The sequence below is a fragment of the Cydia pomonella genome, chromosome 27 (genome assembly GCF_033807575.1).
Source record: "Cydia pomonella isolate Wapato2018A chromosome 27, ilCydPomo1, whole genome shotgun sequence".
NCBI classification, from domain to species: Eukaryota; Metazoa; Arthropoda; class Insecta; order Lepidoptera; family Tortricidae; genus Cydia; species Cydia pomonella.
Genome location: NC_084729.1, coordinates 8150473 through 8170543, shown reverse-complemented (window position 1 = coordinate 8170543; position 20071 = coordinate 8150473). Strand labels below are relative to the sequence as shown.

Genomic DNA, 20071 nt, shown 5'->3' with positions numbered 1-20071 from the left:
TAACGATGTTGTCGGAAAAAATCCGCTAGCTTTAATCGAAAACGCATACAATATATGGTGGAGTTGGCTCTTTTTCATGGGTCTACAAAAAAGTCCGCGATGTTGAATGTCTATCTTTTAAGACTAACTTACTAAACCCATTCTTAACTTCTAGAAAAATATCACATAATATGTGTCATCTGCAAAGCTATTTACACGGATACAGTATTAATAATTATCAAATTAAATACGTTAGTTATATTAAGCATTTCATACAGATTACAATGGTCCCTTACACCGTACAATTTAAATGAATATTTCAGGAGTAATCGTAAATTAAAGTTTCATTTGGAGCCATACAACTTGGACGAAATGTTAAAGACGCTATCCGCAGTTAGTTAAAATTTTTACCACCTCATGCGCTGGGATCGCTTTACTTACCCCCACCGTGTACTTCGCACGTAGCCAATAGGAGTACCTCAAAAAATGTTCCGACTAGACGAAAACATATGCATCTGGGCTCGTACGAGCTGACTGAAAATAATAAATGAGCGCTGCTAGCGTAACGGTTTGAAGGTGAGTTCAACGTTTTCAAACCCGAGGTTTCAAGCCCCAGTTTATATATACTCGTATCACTGATTCTTGGAACGTTTAAGTACGTAATATCATTTACAGTACATATGGTGCTACTTTACCGCCCTAGTGCGGTAACTAGCATTATACGTGTGTATGTCGAAGATTTAAAGGGCCATATGTGCTATAAAACATTGTACAATACAAACACAAACAAAAACATTACTATCAAATCGAATGGTACCAGTATTTTCAAAATTGAAAGGTAAAAAAACTTAAAAAGTTATATTTGAAATTTTGTATTTTTCGTTTCCAATTTATTGTGATAAATTTTCTATGTATTTAACTTAATTTGTAAACTTTGTTGTAAAATTTACCACGTATAAAATGCGTTATTTTTCTACCGTTCAATAACGTATAGAGCCTGCCCTCAATGACCCTTCAACCTCCAAAATCGAAGTCACGAGGACATAAAAATTCCAACCACACCTGCGGAAGACGAATGTGACGCGATCCCAGATTTGTGTGATTTATATATGACGCCGGAATCGAGTAGCGGCAGGGTTAACTGGATCGGGCTGGAACGGGTTAAGGTTATCGAAGACATATCAAGGCGTTATGATAGTCATTAGTAATGGGATACGGAGAGACAAGGCCAAACTGGGATAGGGTTGTTTCCAATTTTTTGAAACGCTTGTATTACGTTCTATATTAACTAAAAGTTGCACTAAAAATCAACTTTTATACTAAAAACGGCTTTAAATATGTTAAATTAACAAAATATATTTTGACAGATGCTTTCGCGCCCAAAACGCTCTTTGAAAATTGTGTGACGTCACAGTTTACGGTTTGACACATAACTACATACACACGTAGAAGATACGAACTGTCAATTGACATTTGTCATTTGTTGCTTATCGCCTAACTGTCAACAGTGTCAATCCGAGAGTTGTGACGTCATCAGAATCTTCAAAGCAACGTGACGTGTGCCAAAAAATATTTTAAATTCAATATTTACAAAAATTGTAAAAGTAGTTTAACATATAATCCAAAAGAATTTATTGGGATACGATTCTGCCCTAAGATTTGTAGATGGAAACAATTAACCCTATTGGTAAAGATCAAGGTGGCTAACGCAAAGTTAGTTTTTATATTGAAATTTTACATATTTATATCATGGCAAATGCCACGAAAAATATATGAAAACAAGACTATATTAGCAAGAGCAGCCTCTAATTAAAACCTTAAAAGTTTAAAGTTGGCTTAATGTATAAAAAAACAGTGGCACTCCGGGATTGCCGACAGAAGTGAAAACTTGAATAATTAAATGTGTATTTTTTGATTCGTCACGAAATATGCCAACATGCATGTGTATCTATGTACGTACGTACATAAAATATGTACATACTTATATACAGAGGTGTCGGTCACGGTAACGGTAACAGTATCGCGAGTTCAATGGCTTCTTCCCATCTCACAAAATGCCCAACAAGCCTAAAGAAGTTTTCACTACAGAAATCACGAAATTATGTCTAATTATTATTTATTTTCAGTTGTGTATCGTTATCCTGCATACCATAACAGTATAATTTTATTTTTACTGTTATAATGCACGGTATTTCGAGAATTTTACAAAAAAAAAATGTTTTTTTATTCAGCAGAATTAAATACGTCATACACAGTTGCCACTGATGAGTAATGACAGTGTCAAAGTCAATAAAATGCCAAAACGAACACATTAGACGTTCAACCTTAACATACCTGTTTAAATTCCTAATTAAGTATATTGAAAAATACAGAAGTTTAAAAAATACTTCGTTTTTTCGGCTTCATTCGTTTTTTTACTCTAATAAATATTGAAATTTTTCCGTATTTTTTTCCGATTTTTTTTCAACGCTAAGTAAGCATCAACCTTTAGCCTGGATGATAGATATCAGTTACCTAGGTTTAACTGAATTTTGAAATGTTTTTTTTTTCGAAAGAAAGTTGAAAAAAAATTTGAAATATTCCTATATTTTCCGGGTTTTTTTCAACGTTAAATAAGCGTCAACATTTAGCCTGGATTGTGGGTATCTGTTATCTAGGTTTAACTGAATTTTGAATTTTCTTTTTCAAAAGAAACTGGAAAAAAATATTGAAACCTTTCCCGTATTTTTTTTCCGGGTTTATTCAACGCTAAGTAAGCGTCAACCTTTAGCCTGGATTGTGGGCATCCATTACCTAGGTTTAACTGAATTTTACATTGTTTTTTTTTTATAAAGAAAATTGAGAAAAAATTCAATATTACTATATTTTCCGGGTTTTTTCAACGCTAAGTAAGCGTCAACCTTGAGCTTGGATTTTAGACATCCGTTTTAACTGAATTTTGTATTATTAATTTTTTTCGAAAGAAACTTGAAGAAAAAAAAACTTCTCGTATTTTTCCGGGGTTTTTCAAGTCAGGTGCTAAGTAGGCGTCAACCTTTAGCCTGGACTGTAGGCATCTGTTACCTAGGTTTAGGAGAGCGGACATTTTGACAAAGTGGGTAGAGAGGCGGTCATTTAGGCAAATCTCGCCTCAACTAACTTTTGCTTGGGTGCAGTAGAGATTTGAGTAACTCGTGGAATTCTGACACTGAGTTACTGTAAAGACAGAAATGAACAAAAATACGGATGACCACAACAACTTGCTCAAACAAACGAACACAATGCGAGCGATGACGGTAATTAATGATTTCTACCTATTGCCGGTAATAATATATTTATTTATTTGTATAATAATTATATTTGTAGCTTTGTACTTTGTATTTGAATTATTTAATGTATTTTTAATCATTTTTATTTTAATATATATGTATAAATTTTAAAGCATACTTCCAAACTTTTTACACGTGCAGTCTGTGGGCAACATTTACGAAGCGAGCCTATAATACACTAAGGGTTCAGTATAATAACGTCCTGAGGATGCTGTTGAAGCTGCCGAGGTACTGTAGCGCATCCGGTATGTTCGCGGAGGCGCGAACGGATGACTTTTATGCCATCAGGCGCAAAAGAATAGCGTCTCTGCTGACACGCGTGCGCGGCAGTAGCAACAGCCTCCTAAGGACGTTGGCTGAACGCCTTGATTGCCATCTCACGAGCTACTGGGTAGACGTGTTGATAGGCAAGGCTAAATGAGCTGGATGATTTAATTTTAATTTAGTTTTATGTAAATTAATTGGTACTAACGTAGGGTGTAAGAATTTTTTTGCTGTTACCAACAAAATTTATGGATCTTATCGGTCTGAAATAAATGATTTTTTTTTTTTAATTTATATGTGGCATTATCTAAGAAAAGGGACCTTATTGTCGATGGCGCTTACGCCGCACTGCGTCGTGCAGCGTTGTATTTGTATCGGAGCATCGTTTATGACGGCGGAAGCACCATCGACAATAAGGTCCCTTTTCATGGATAACATCACATATGAGCCACGAGCGTAGCCGATGACGTGAGAAATACCGTATGTAGCGAAAAGCGCCTACGGACAGAGAACCCGCCTAGCGGGACGCTGGCAGTGAATCTGAAGGAAAGGGGACGGAGACGGCCGCTTCTCCATACAAACATGGTCCCCATTTTCCTCCCTGGATATTGACATTGTGGAAAATATTTTTACATAATTTGATGTATATTAACTATAGCTATGCTAACCGTTTGACTTTTTTCGATTTTATGATTATTGTAAAAATTTGGTGCGAAAAAATTTCAGACAAATGTTTAAATGCTCCTAACTCTTATAATAATTAGAAGTTCGAAAAAAAATTAACGTACGTGCATAGCTGTGGTTGACATACAACGAATTGTGTCAAAATATTTTCAATAATGTTAATATCTAGATAGGAAAATGAGGACTACGTTTGTAAGAAAAGACAATTTCGCGCGGGTCCACCACTTTCGTCTTTAGAAATCTAGCGAAAAAGCTGTGTTCGTGTAAGTTTTTTTTTTTTTTTTTTTTTTTTTTTTTTTATTTTTTTTTTTTTTTTTTTATTAACACAAAAAAAAATTTATACATTTTCAAGATAATTCCAGCGAACAAAGCCTCCTAGGGCTTAACTGCCGCTGTAATCGCTCTTACACTCTATAATATTATATAAGTAGGTTTATTATTTACATTTAAAAACCATCATATCACGAAGTCGGCAATCTTGATCCCTATTCTAAGGTGTTAGGATCTCGGTTCCGCTTATACCCGCCTTCGTGAAATGAGATATTCTTATAAGTGTGACATACATTTTATTATCTTACCTAAGATATGCGGCTTTCAATATTTGTTTACATTTATGTGGGTTGTTACTAATGTTATTATATGTTACTTCGGATAATTCGTTGAGGATATGTGGTAGCAAATATTCCCATCGTCGTTTTCCATATGCATTGGCACACTTTGGTAATACGAATAATAAGTACGCCAAAAAATAAACTGATTTAATTAAGTACAATTTATTTATAACATTATAGTTTATACCTATAAGTATATTTTATTTGAAGCGCTGGTGGCCTAGCGGTAAGAGCGTGCGACTTGCAATCCAGAGGTCGCGGGTTCAAACCCCGGCTCGTACCAATGAGTTTTTCGGAACTTATGTACGAAATATCATTTGATATTTACCAGTCGCTTTTCGGTGAAGGAAAACATCGTGAGGAAACCGGACGAATCCCCACAAAGCCTAGTTTTACCCTCTGGGTTGGAAGGTCAGATAGCAGTCGCTTTCGTAAAAACTATTAGTGCCTACGCCAAATCTTGGGATTAGTTGTCAAGCGGACCCTAGGCTCCCATGAGCCGTGGCAATATGCCGGGACAACGCAAGGAAGAAGGAAGTATATTTTATTCAGGTTCTTAGCAACGATTCGAATAACTGCACTAGGTATAATCAAATATGTTCATGATTGCAATTTTTTTCAGTTTCCCGAAAAATCCGAGTATAAAAAGAAAAATGGATAAATGCTACATGTAGAGACCCTAACTGGTTTCCAAGCGAGAAAAGTGTTACTTATTTGTTTGGATCATTTTCATTTATATAACGATAGAATATAAATATGTTTAAAATATACTTTACAGTACATATGGGGCTACTTTATAGCACTAGTGCGAGAAGTAGCATATTACGTTACTGTGTCGAACATTTAAAGGGCCATATGTACTGTAAAACGTTGTACGATACATGTGCGAATAGGTAATTCGCAACTCGTGTCGATTTAAAACACTCCCTTCGGTCGTGTTTTAATTTATCGCCACTCGTTTCGAATTTCCTATTTTTCGCACTTGTATCGTAATGTACTATAGTCGATCCAAAAGTTCTATCAGAAAGATTTTTACTGATAATTATGATTACTCTTTTCTTATTATTCGTACATATGATTTAAAAGCTTATTTTAATGGTGCATTATACTTACAATATAATTTACTATAACTTGCTTTCGCAGTTCTTCATAACTCTATGTAACATGCTGGAATTGCTTTCAATTGGTGACGAAATATGCTATAATAAACTGAAACTAATTTTTTTTAATGAAACACTGATTTTTACTCCGTTTTGTGAAGTAGAATCCAGACGAGCGCTCGCGTCTAACGACAATCCCAAAGTAAACAATTTAAACAAACATTACATCAAATAATGACTAAAATTTAAACCAATTTGATTAGTTTAGCATAAACAAGTTTTCGCATCATGGTACATGTTTTTTTTTTAAATTAAAAGCTTTGTATTACATTTTATCAGTAAAAACCTTTGTGAGAGAACTTATGGATTAACTAATATACCTTACACGTACCTTAAAATTCTTAGCTCGCAAATAAGGTCAAAAATTTAAAGGAATATAAATTAAATCTATGGCAATTATTACTTAAAACAAAAATTTCAAAACTCTTAAGGTCATGTTCAGAATATGTAAAATATCGATAGTTCTATCGAATTGTCCTCACTCTAGTGCCGCCGCTCTAGGCTCCTACACCGCGCGGTTTGGCCAATCACAGCGCGTGAGTTGGTTGTCTGGCCACGCCTTTAATGATGTAGTGGGGGACAGTTGGAGACAGCGAGACTCGTTGAAATTATGCTTCGTTATAAATCTCCTTACTTCTTATATCTATGAGTAAAACCGAAAGAAATCGGTATTAACCGCTATTTTTAAAACCGGTTCCGTGCCTTGATAATATCCTACTACCAACACGCATGTAAAATGTATACATTTTTATTTAGCAATAACGTCCATTAATGAAATAGATACCAACCTTTATTTGATGAGATATGTAGCTTAATTTGCTCGCCTATACCTGAAATGAAATATTGGTGATAACTCTCAAAATACATATCACTAAATAAAAATAAATGGCAAGAGGCCTGATGGGGTGTCATTGGTTCCTTGGAGCTTGGGATGGATGTTAGTGTGAGATAATACCTGCGTAGACACACTGGCACCGTCACACCTCCAACGAACCAATGTAAGCGGGTGGAGTGGCAGAAAGCGCCGAAATTTCGAAACGTAATAATGATAAGACCGTTGATAGAGAGTACCATCTTGTACCATTTGGCGTTGAAACTCTAGGTCCATAGGGTCCCAGCGCGCACATGTTTTGTGCAGAAATCGCAAAGCGTCTGGTTGACGTAACTGGTAACCGAAGAGTTGGTGACTTCCTCGCACAACGTATCAGAATTGCGATACAACGAGAAAATGCCGCCAGCATCCTTGGTACAATGCCTCAAGGGCCTATTTTAGATTTAAGCTAGTTATAGTAAGACCACTGTATAATATCCATTATATATAGAAGAAATAATTCTCAGTGAAATGAGCTCCCAGCGGATATCGTACTCTTCAGAACAGATGCTCTAATCATTTCTGATTCAATATGAATAAATAATTGAATATAGCAGATACGCTCGGCAGGCGAGCGGCCGAAACCAATGTGTTTTTAATATCATAACATACTTTTATTTACACACTCCCTACGATATCGCACATATCATAAACACCCTATGATGCGTTCAAAAACCTCAAATTACGACCAGCATAGAGATAAACTTTTTGTTAGAGCGAACGACCCGCAGCAAACATAAGAAATAAAAAACCGGCCAAGAGCATGTCGGGCCACGCTCAGTGTAGGGTTCCGTAGTTACTCTTCCGTCACAATAAGCTAAACTGGAGCTTAAAGTAAAGTAAATTGTTAACCAAGGGATGAAACGGTACCTTTCACCTGAGTTAAACAAATAGGCAAATTTGCATAATCAGTACCTAATTAAAATAAGTCTTTTTACTATGAAGGGAAAACTTTTTGCGATAACTCAAAAACAGCTAAACTGATCATGTCCGCTATACTTTTCATTTAATGTCTTTCTTAAGCTCTACTTCCACGATTTTTTTCATATTTTTTGGACCTATGGTTCAAAAGTTAGAGGGGGGGACACATTTTTTTTTCTTTCGGAGCGATTATCTCCGAATATATTCACTTTATCAAAAAATGTTTCTTGAAAACCCCTATTAGTTTTGAAAGACCTTTCCAACGATATCCCACACTGTAGGGTTGAAGTGAAAAAAAAATTTCACCCCCACTTTACGAGTAGGAGAGGTACCCTAAAAAAAAAAAAAATTTTTAGATGTTATTGTACGACTTTGTCGGCTTTATTGATTTATATATCCATGCCAAAGGGTGTAGCAGGATAGCCTAGGAAAAATTGCCCCCAGCGATTTTGGGCCGAAACTGTAATCAAACGATGCCTTTTGGGGAGGTTATACTCTGCACAAAGTTTCATCCCTCTGTTACCCCCTGGGGGTGAAAAAAACCCGATTAACCCCAAAACTGTTTTAATTATTTTTTCCTAAACTATGAAAGTGACGAATTTCAAATTTCGTACAAATATTAATAAGACTAAAAGCTATGTGCTTATAAAATATTAACCCCCTAACCATTGAAATTCTTGTAAAAAAAACAAAAATAAAAAAGAATCAACCTGTATATCAAGTTTGGCTCATGGTACCACACCATTTTTTTTTTTCAAAAATGAACCAGTTTATATTCTACATGATACAAAAGTTTCATGGACCTACTCCAGAAGGAACATTGCGAAATTAATATGTATTGGCTCTTTGGTGCGTACTATTCATTGAACTCCCACTAAGAGCCTTGCATTATTAATAAACAATGGCTTGCGATCGGACCGCTGCTCGTGCCCGATTTGAAAAAGGTGGGGATAAAGAAGTATGAATCAAACTCATTTGTACATGGATCTCAAGTTTGGCTCATGGACACACACCATTTTTTTTTTTTCAAAAATGTACCAATTTATATTCTATATTATATAAATGTTTCATGGACCTACTCCAGAAGGAAAATTGCGAAATTAAAATAAACGTACTATTTCGTAGCTACTAATCATTATACTCGTATCATGCTTAATACGCAACGTCTCGGACCCGAAAACAAAATAATTTAAAAAAACCGGCCAAGAGCGTGTCGGGCCACGCTCAGTGTAGGGTTCCGTAGTTACTCTTCCGTCACAATAAGCTAAACTGGAGCTTAAAGTATAGTAAATTGTTAACCAAGGGATGAAACGGTACCTTTCACGTGAGTTAAACAAATAGGCAAATTTGCATAATCAGTACCTAATTAAAGTATGTCTTTTTACTATGAAGGGGAAACTTTTTGCGATAACTCAAAAACAGCTAAACTGATCATGTCCGCTATAGTTTTCATTTAATGTCTTTCTTAAGCTCTACTTCCACGATTTTTTTTAATTTTTTTTGGACCTATGGTTCAAAAGTTAGAGGGGGGGGGGACACATTTTTTTTTTTCGGAGCGATTATCTCCGAATATATTCACTTAATCAAAAAATGTTTGTTCAATACCCCTATTAGTTTTGAAATACCTTTCCAACGATACCCCACACTGTAGGATTGAAGCAAAAAACAAAAATTCACCCCCACTTTGCGTGTAGGGGAGGTACCCTCAAAAAAATTAAATTTTTAGATTTTATTGTACGACTTTGTCGGCTTTATTGGTTTATATATCCATGCCAAATTTCAGCATTCTAGCACTAACGACCACGGAGCAAAGCCTCGGACAGACAGACAGACAGACAGGCAGGCGGACATGGCGAAACTATAAGGGTTCCTAGTTGACTACGGAACCCTAAAAATGTTTTTATAAATACAAATGAGTTTGATTCATACTTCTTTATCCCCACCTTTTTCAAATCGGGCACGAGCAGCGCCAGCGGTCCGATCGCAAGCCATTGTTTATTAATAATGCAAGGCTCTTAGTGGGAGTTCAATGAATAGTACGCACCAAAGAGCCAATACATATTGATTTCGCAATGTTCCTTCTGGAGTAGGTCCATGAAACTTTTGTATCATGTAGAATATAAACTGGTTCATTTTTGAAAAAAAAAATGGTGTGGTACCATGAGCCAAACTTGATATACAGGTTGATTCTTTTTTTATTTTTGTTTTTTTTACAAGAATTTCAATGGTTAGGGGGTTAATATTTTTTTAGCACATAGCTTTTAGTCTTATTAATATTTGTACGAAATTTGAAATTCGTCACTTTCATAGTTTAGGAAAAAATAATTAAAACAGTTTTGGGGTTAATCGGGTGTTTTTCACCCCCAGGGGGTAACAGAGGGATGAAACTTTGTGCAGAGTATAACCTCCCCAAAAGGCATCGTTTGATTACAGTTTCGGCCCAAAATCGCTGGGGGCAATTTTTCCTAGGCTATCCTGCTACACCCTTTCAGCTTTCTAGCACTAACGACCACGGAGCAAAGCCTCGGACAGACAGACAGACAGACAGACAGACAGACAGACAGACGGACATGGCGAAACTATAAGGGTTCCGTTTTATGCCATTTGGCTACGGAACCCTAAAAAGTGGTTTCAGTCATATCGCACGAAATTTTAGTATGATGTAGATTTAAGTATCTTGATTATTCTTTGAGAAGGGCACATTTATACACATTTCTCAAAAATAATCGAGAATAAAAAAAATCTATTTCTATTTTTTTTATTGTAGAGGAGGCAAACGAGCAGACGGATGATAAGCGATTACCGCCGCCCATGGACACCTGCAACACCAGAGGGGTTGTAAGTGCGTTGCCGGCCTTCTATGAGATTTTCCCAAAATTTATATAGTATTTTTTTTTTCATTCTTAACAATATACATTGTGTCAAATAATAAATTAACAGGAATAACACGTCCTGGCAGATTATTATAGACAAAGCAAGTATTTCTTGCTGTCATCATCTGTTATCACTATCAGTACCTATTTTGCTTATTTTAATTCATGTTCTGATAATAACTTAACTATCGGAGATAAAATATGATCTTAATAATGTTTCTGCCACGTTGACATAGCATATTAACAAATCTATACTATGTATACAGGGTGTGGCCACTAACAGGAGCAAATAAAACTTTTTAACAAAAAATATAACCGACTTCAGAAATTACCAAAAGCGCCATATATGTACCAATAACATTTGAAGAGTTCCCTCGATATCACCAAGATCCCATCATCAGACACCGACTTGGTGCCAACGGGACCATCTCGGGGTTATACCCGTTCGATTAAAAAAAAATCGGTTCACGATTCTCGGAGATATCGAATAACATACCGTACAAAAAATAAATAATAAAAAACAGTCGAATTGAAGTCGGTTAAATATTAAACTGTATGCTGTACTCCTCAAACTGACCAACATTTGTTCAGCAACTTTTTAAAATAACTTTTATTTTGATATTTAGAACACTTTAAAGTTTGTTCTAAGACGCAATGTATTGCGAAATTTGTATGTTTAAAGCGTGACAATCAACGTCAATTACACTGATGACAGCGTACATTGAAGGTAATATTTAATTTGTATGAAAAATAGGAAGTCTAAATAATTCATAATTTGCAAAAATCACTGAACAAATGTTGGTAAGATTGAGGAGTACAGCCTACAGTTAAATTTATTGCTCTTTTAACAGGCTACACCAGCTGGGCTAAGATGGTCGGCTTTTTATCATTTGTCACCATGCCTGTCACGTTCCAACAAGTATGTAAGTGCGAAAGTGACGCATGGCATGACAGGTGATAAAAATGCGACCATGATACCGCTGCTGGTATGTTACGAACGACGTGCATAACAGAGCAATGAGGAGGATTAACTGCTTAAAAACAGGTAGGTATGCAACGCACATTTTTAAGACTAACTAACTGCTTTGGCTCAGCGATCCAAAAAGAATCTTGGCCTCCGAAACGAGAGAACGCCACCTGTCCCGATCCAGCGCGGTTTCCTGCCATGAATTGGCATTCAGCCGACGCAGGTCCGCCTCCACGATATCACACCAGCGGTACCTGGGGCGCCCGATCGGATTTTTTTACTTACTTACTTACTCCGTTGGCTCAGCGACCCAAATTGAGACTTGGCCTCCGACACAAGACAGCGCCACTTTTCTCGGTCCTGTGCGACCTCTCGTCAACAACAACAAACAACAACAAGAAACATTTTTTTTTAAAATATTTCTGAAAGTATACTTCTGAGAGATTTGTGTCCTTATAAAAAAAATAATCAGGATACCTAAATCTACATCATACTAAAATTTCGTGAGATTTGACTGAAACCACTTTTTCCGTATGTTTGCTGCGGGATGCTTTCTTATCTGTGAAAATTTAATTAGTGTACAATACCGACGACCAGTTTGGCCTAGTGGGTAGTGACCCCGCCTACGAAGCCGATGGTCCTGGATTCAAATCCTGGTAAGGGCATTTATTCGTGTGATGAGCATGGATATTTGTTCCTGAGTCATGGGTGTTTTCTATGTATTTAAGTATTTATATATTATATATATCGTTGTCTAAGTACCCTCAACACATCAAGCCTTATTGAGCTTACTGTGGGACTTAGTCAATTTGTGTAATAATGTCCTATAATATTTATTTATTTATAAGAACGTCATTCTCGATTTAGTAATGACATTAAAATTTTAAACATCTGTGATAAACAAACGTAATTAGATTTGACCTCAATTCGAAAGTCGAGATGAGGTTTCATTCGAAATGAAATGTCAATTGCAAACATTGAGAACCTTGCCACATTGGTGGTCGTAACCCGCGGTTCCTGAACAAATCATAGAGAGCTTATAATAACTGTGTACATTTAAAGCAACATACTGCATGCACATATTATGTAATTATTAGAGATGCAACGAATATTCGGCCACTATTCGGTATACGGCCTATTCGGCCACAATTTGACTATTCGGCCGAATACCGAATACCGAATAGTGGCATAGTATTTGGCCGGATACCGAATAGTACGTCAACACGTAGATAACGGTAAACGAGGGGTAAATAAAGTAACAAACTACAAGTAATCTTTTATTAAGATCAGTATAATCTTTCAGACTACCTTTATATTCATAGATAGTACAAAAATATGAGAAAAGTAATACAAAACATTTTTTTTACACACACGACAAGAACCAACGCACCGCAATGTCAGCAATTCAATACGCACTGCGTGCAGAATTTGCGTAATTAATATCAAAGACTGCCTACAGCGAAAAACAAACAAGTTGCAACTTGCACAGCGCACACACGCGCGCGTTCGAATTTACTTCATTTTAGGTAAAACCTCTAGGCGAATATTCGGCTATTCGGCCGATGGCTCCGCCGGATATTCGGTATTCGGCCAAGCTACTATTCGTTGCATCTCTAGTAATTATACATAGGTGATTATTAGTCACTATTAAATACCTACTAGTATAATAGTTATTTTGATGATGTATCAGTCACATAAACTAATATAATTGCGCACCTCAAAATAGACACTACAAATTACAAGCCGCAACTGGAAATGTACCAAAAATCCCTGACATATTTATACGTATTTGTCTAATCTGTCATGTTTCTTTTGATATATATTTCTACAAATAATAACAGGGCGCGACAAATGTGTAGTCAACGTGTTGAAGCCGTGTTATACGTCGCTGTTTCAATCTTAATAGCTCATACATGAACCTACTCATGACAATCTACACCAATATTAAGGTCATGAAAGTGTCTATAATCGTCAGGCATTTAATTACTGCGTATACATGCCGCTTCGGAAGCACCCTGACGTTAAACGTAGGCAATCACCATCATTAGGCCCTCCTGACTTAGGTGTGCGCCCGTACGTAGTTTTGTATGTAAAACGTCTCGCTTTAAATTTGTACTTATTACAATTGGAACCGCTCGAGTGTGAAGGTTCAGTCAGTATTCAGTATTCAGTCATTTATTGCCTTCATAGGTACATATTAAGATGATACATAAGAATTCTGATCAGCTATGAACCCTGTAAGGGCACTGCAAAACGTAACTTACGTACTAGTAATAAGTAGCTATCAATCACTATTAAAGTTTACATTACATAAAATATTTAATTAAACATTACAATTAAATATTACATTACATGTTATTGAATTACGACTAAAGATTAAATATTATCAAATTTACATTACAATTGACGATTACATTGATGGTGGAAAGCAGTGACGAAATAAAAGGAATATATTGATGCAATATTGATTAGGTTTATTCAGAGAGAAAATTAACACATGTTACACGATCGATATAATGACATCAAAATAGAAAACCATGTCAAGAAAACAAATTCAAATATTCCCGCGATCATAGACAATATGAACAGCCAGCACTTTCCAACACCTTCTCCTGGTGGATGCTCATGTGGCTGCAGTATGGCACTATCCATACATTAACGTCTCACAGTGTCCAGCAAACTTCACTTTACCCAATGGCTTTGTCATTATGTCTGCTAACTGTACTTCGGTTGGGCAGTAGCTTATGTTGATCAGCCCTTGCACAAAGTGTTCGTGTATGAAATGGTATCGCACGTCTATATGCTTAGATCTTTTGTTGCAGGAACCAGATTTTACTAGCTGTATCGAGCTTTGGTTGTCGACATGAAGATTTATTTTTGCTTCTATATCTGTTATTTCCTTTAAAAACGATTTTAGGTATAACGCTTCTTTACAGCATTCTGCTGCAGCAATAAATTCAGCTTCTGTAGATGAAAGGGACACTATGGGTTGTCTCTTGGATGCCCATGAAACAGGTCCATTTGCTATCATAAGTACTGAGCCAGATGTGCTTCGTCTCGTCTTCGGATCTCCCGCATAGTCAGAATCCGAGTAGGCATTTATAATTTCTAACGGGCTATTTCTTTTAAACAGTATGCCCTTCTCTTTCGTTCCAACTAGATATCTGAATATTCTCTTCACTTTTACGACATCTTGTTTAGTCGGATTTTCAACATTTCTGCTAACTAAATTTACAGCCTGTGCAATGTCAGGTCTCGTTCTGGTTGATAGATACAGTAGACTCCCCACTGCCTCTCTATAGGGGTATTCCTTCTCCTGAGGAGTTTCCTGTGTCGACTTGGCATCGTTGCTTCCAGGTGTGTCACAAGATTTAGCATTTTTCATATTATATTTTTCCAGAGTATCGTTAATATAGGTCTTCTGTGTCAACCTTATTCCTTCTTTGGAGTTATGAATTTCCATACCCAGGTAAGTATTTGGATTTTCATTTTTTTTTTTTTTTTTTTTTTTTTTTTCATTTATTTTTCAAAGGCACATATACATAATCAATTTTAAAGTTACTCGCCAAACTGCTTATGCGGTTTGTTGGCGAGACAGCGCTCATTTTTTACATTTTTATGCACCTAAAAAGGTACCGTACTTAACCCCTTACCGCATATGCAACCTATATACTCGTATATGGCTGATATAATCTTCTACTCTATTGACAGCTATTTGAGTTCAAATTTAAAACTATATTTTTTTATGACACGTTAAGGGATTAAGTTGCTATCATTCTATGCTTACATGCCCTAAATTATACAAGTACATAATTTTACAAGAAGATAGACTATGCAAAAACAACAAGTCTAATAATAATAATAATACACGGTAGCTGAGGTCAAGGTAAATTATCTAAAAGTATTTTTTTTAATTTGTTCTTTACTTCCATTATGCTATATTTATTTTCCTCTCTTAAACATTCTATATCATTATATATTTTTGGGACCAAAAATTTATCTGTTCTTCTACCATAATAGTTTTTGACAAAATGTTGTACATATTTCCTTATTCTAATATTCTTTGTTCTATATCTGCTTTTCTTAAACACTTTATATTTATTATTATAGTAATTATCTATAGCTATCAAATATTGTACTCTTTGAGTCACAGGTAGTATTTTATACATTTTATAAAGTTTTTCATAGACGCCTTTCAGATTATTTTTAGTTTTGCTGTCCAATAAGTATTTGAGTGATCGTATCTGTAGCTTTTTAATTTCCTCAATATACGTTTGGAAGGTTCTGCCATATACATTAAGTCCATAACATATCACTGATTCCGCTAGTGCATAATATACTACAAGCATAGTTTTTTTACTAATTAATTTATGTAAGTAGTACATTTTGCCCATTACTGAGCGTAATTTTGAACAAACCACATTGATGTGTGTTTTCCAATTAAAGTTGTGATCAATATGCATACCTAGATACTTATAAGTGTTTACGTATTCTAGCGGTTCACAGTTGCATTTGTTATCCTTTCGGTTGTGCAGGCAATCGTATCCGTGTCCTATCACACCTACCTCGTTATAATTGACCGACTTAGCTCTGCGGTTGTATGGGGAATATATGTGCATACTTTTCGTTTTTGATATGTTTATAATTATTCCATTATCGTGGGCCCATTTAGTAATCTCGTCAAAGTCGCTTTGAATACACCTGTGAGCTTCCGATATATCTGCATGCGAATATAGTAGGCACATATCGTCCGCATACATGTATACCTTGCATTTCTTTATAACGTTTACAACGCTGTTGACCAGCATCACGTAGCCGACAGGGCCATACACCGAGCCGGTCGGCACCCCGAGCGTGACGTCACACTCCGCGCCCGTGGTGCCGGCGATGCTCGTGCGTATGGTCCTGCCCGCCAGGTAGCTGCGGAACCAGTCATTGACGGGGCCGTCAATGCCACATTCTCGCATCGCCTGCAGAAGCACTTCATGGTCCAGGGTATCAAATGCCTTTTTGTAGTCAATAAAAAGCGCAAGTACCTGTTTACCTTCGTTTAGGCGGCTATTGATTTCATCTGAAAATTGTGCCAGAGCCGACCCCGTACTTCTACCTTTCCTGAACCCGTGCTGCGAGTCCGTGAGTATGTTATGTTTCTCCAGAAAACCTGATACTTGTCCGACAACCACCTTCTCGACAATTTTATTAATTACTGACAGGATTGCGATAGGCCTGTAGTTTGTATAATCCAAATGATTTCCATTTTTATAAATTGGTCTTATATAAGATTTTTTCAGGTTTTCTGGATAAACGCTTTTTATCACACACAAATTGATGAATTTAGCCAGAATGGGACACAATTGCTTCCTAATGTATTTAATATCTTTTATTCTTATTTTGTCAATGCCAGGTGCCTTTTTTGAGTTTAAATTACTAATAATCTTTTCAACATCAATTGCAGACACTTTTTTATATCTAAAAGACAAATCAATTTTATTAACATAAGAGTCACGAACCAAGAATTTAACATCACATGTATGTTTAATACATAAAATTTCCTTAGTAAAAGTTTCAGAAAATCTGGTACAAATATTATGTACATTATCTGATTTTCCTAAGTATCGGAGAACTACCTCATCCACATTTAATTTTATTCGCCCTAACCAGCTGTTAATTGTATTCCAAATTTTTTTATAATCATTTTGGCATTCTTTTATTTCTTGTCTACGGTACTTATTTCTAGCAATATTTATTAGTTTATTTACCTTATTTCTGTATTTTGTGTATTCTAATCGTTTGTTCATATTATTTGGCGAGGCTTTCCACACACGAAATAACTCGTCCCTTTTAACTATCATAACATACAACGTTTTATTTATCCATGGCTGAGTGATCCTACCTCGTTTAACACTTTTTGTAACTGTACATTCGCGATAAATTAATTCAAAAACATGACATAATTTGTTATATAACGATAAAGGACAATCTACGAGAAGTAATTGCGACCAGTCGTAATTATCTAATTTTACTTCAACTTGTTTATCATCTAACACAGAACGTGTACTTGTTTGCAATGAACCTTTGCAATTTTTACGGTCGAAGTCCAAACTTATGCCCACTATATGGTGATCCGATATACCGCACTCAATAACACTTGCAGCTGTCAGCGCATCTTGCACGTGTTGCCGTCTTGCTCGCACCCACACATGGTCTATGCACGATGTCTCCAGGCGCCCGTTCACAATAGCCTCCCGCGTTATCTCTGTGCTAGGTATGCCGCATTGTAAGCCGTATCCACACAAGGTGTTTTTGTAACTAATGGTAGTTGCATTCATATTATTTTTAGATAAGTCTATGTTCATATCCCCGATAATTATTAAGTCTTCGCAAGTTCGCATACGTTGAATAAATAGTTCCAAATGTCTTATAAATAAAATCTTATTCTTTTGTGGTGGTCTGTAAACCGATAATAAATTGATCTTTCTCTGGTCTAGGCATATAATTCCATGTAATACTTCCATACCGAGGTAATTAACATCTTCCATAGTAAAATTAACTTGACTTTTCACATAAATTAATAAACCTCCTCCTCTGGTACTTTCCCTGGTCTTTGAGTAGGTACTGTATCCGTTTACGTTGTAGCATGATACTTCATCCTCCTTTATGTTCACTTCCGAAAGAACAATGACATCTATTTGACTTTTACTTTGGTTAATTAAAACTAGTAGTTGATTGAAGTGTTTACGCAGCGACCTTATATTTAAATGCAATATGTTAAATTTATTTGTTTTGTTACTAATTGATGTACTCCATATGCCTATGTTTTTATACCGTGAGTATTCCACTTCCGCAGAAATATCCGAAAACACGTTGAATTCTGATAATGAAAGAAATCGTGTAGTGTATTCACACAGCTAATTGCTTAATGACTATGCTACTATGTTATCTATATCTTTTTCACACCTTATTTTGAAGATTTTTGCTTCGTTATCTTTTCTGGCTAGTATATTGGAATTTTGTATCCATATATATCTGCATATATCTTTTAACTGTGTTTTAGCTGACCAAAACAGCTGTCGTTTGAACTTTGGGAGGTCCTCATTAATGTAGACAGGCTTATCACTTCCGTTACCATAAACATTTCTTTTCATCTCGAATTTTGTTTCAAGTTTTTTCAATAAGCAGTCTATCTTTTTTCGGTCTTTTCCTATGACCAGTCCATCGTCAACAAACAATCCAATTATTATTGACTTGTCTTCGTTTACGAATACGCATCTTTCGGTTTTTATTGTCTTGAACCCTAAATCAAACATCGCTCGGGTAAAGGTTTTATTCCATGTGAACGGAGCTTGTTTTAATCCGTATAGTGATTTTCGTAATCGACAAACTTTTTCCGTTCCATTTTGGCCAATGTCATAGCCAACAGGTAGTTTCATGTAAACTTCATCTGTCAGTTCGCCATATAAGAAAGCGGTCTTGACATCAAAAGTCATGAAGTAGTAATTTTTAGATGCGGCAACGGCTAATAATGTCTTTAGAGCAGATTGACTTACAACTGGGCTATAAATTTCTTCAAAATCCAGGTTACCCTTCTGCTCGCAGCCACGTACGACTAATCTCGCCTTGTACGTACCGTCATCTTTTATTCTAAATACCCATTTGTTGGACAGAATCTTGTGTCCTTTGGCTTCTGACTTGTCAACTATTACCCACGTGTTGTTCTTTTCGAGTGAATCCTTCTCAGATTGAATTGCCTTCTCCCAATTTCGCTTGTCCGTGCTTGTCACAGCTTCTTCATAAGTAAGTAGCGAGCAGTCAGTTTTATTTTCAGACGCAGACATAGTAACACAACTACTTAGCTCGTAATCTCGTGTCCATTTTGACGGCCTCACTACTCTCTGTGGTCTTGCACTTGGAGCAGGGTCAGGTATCTCAAATGGCTCTGAAATTTCTGGATCAGCAACAACAGGTTGGAAAAAAGACTCTGAATCAGAAGAAAATTGATTAGGTTCCTGAAAAGGTAAGTAATTATTAGTTTTACAAGATTCTAATTCAATTTCAATTTCTTCTTTTTTAGATTCTGAACGTGCTCGTTGAATATTTTCATATTGTTCATCAGTATTAATTTTGAAATGCATCTTCTCCATTATTCGTACATCTCTGCTGATAACAATGTCATTTTTCGCCGGTATGTATATTCTGAAACCTTTTGCGTTTCTCGCATATCCTATAAACACTCCTTCAATAGCTTTCGCAGTCAATTTTCCTCTGCGATTTTTATTCAAAACAAACGCTCTGTTTCCGAATACATGTAGGTGATTTCCTGATGGTATTCTTCCTGTCCACTTCTCGTAGGGCGAACTTCCTTTCAGAGCTCTTGCTGGGCTTCTGTTTATCAGGTAATTAGCAGTATTCACTGCCTCTGCCCATAAATATGGA

The 20071-nt window shown here is 36.1% G+C and overlaps 1 long non-coding RNA gene across 1 annotated transcript in view; it reads right to left on the bottom strand.

Annotated features, from left to right (window-relative positions):
• Positions 1 to 6794: 6794 nt before the first annotated feature.
• The window catches only part of LOC133532714 (uncharacterized), a 39968-nt gene continuing 26691 nt past the window's right edge, over positions 6795 to 20071 (bottom strand). The window contains exon 2 of the long non-coding RNA XR_009801742.1: positions 6795 to 6836. This is a non-coding gene — a long non-coding RNA (uncharacterized LOC133532714). The remainder of the gene's footprint in view (positions 6837 to 20071) is intronic.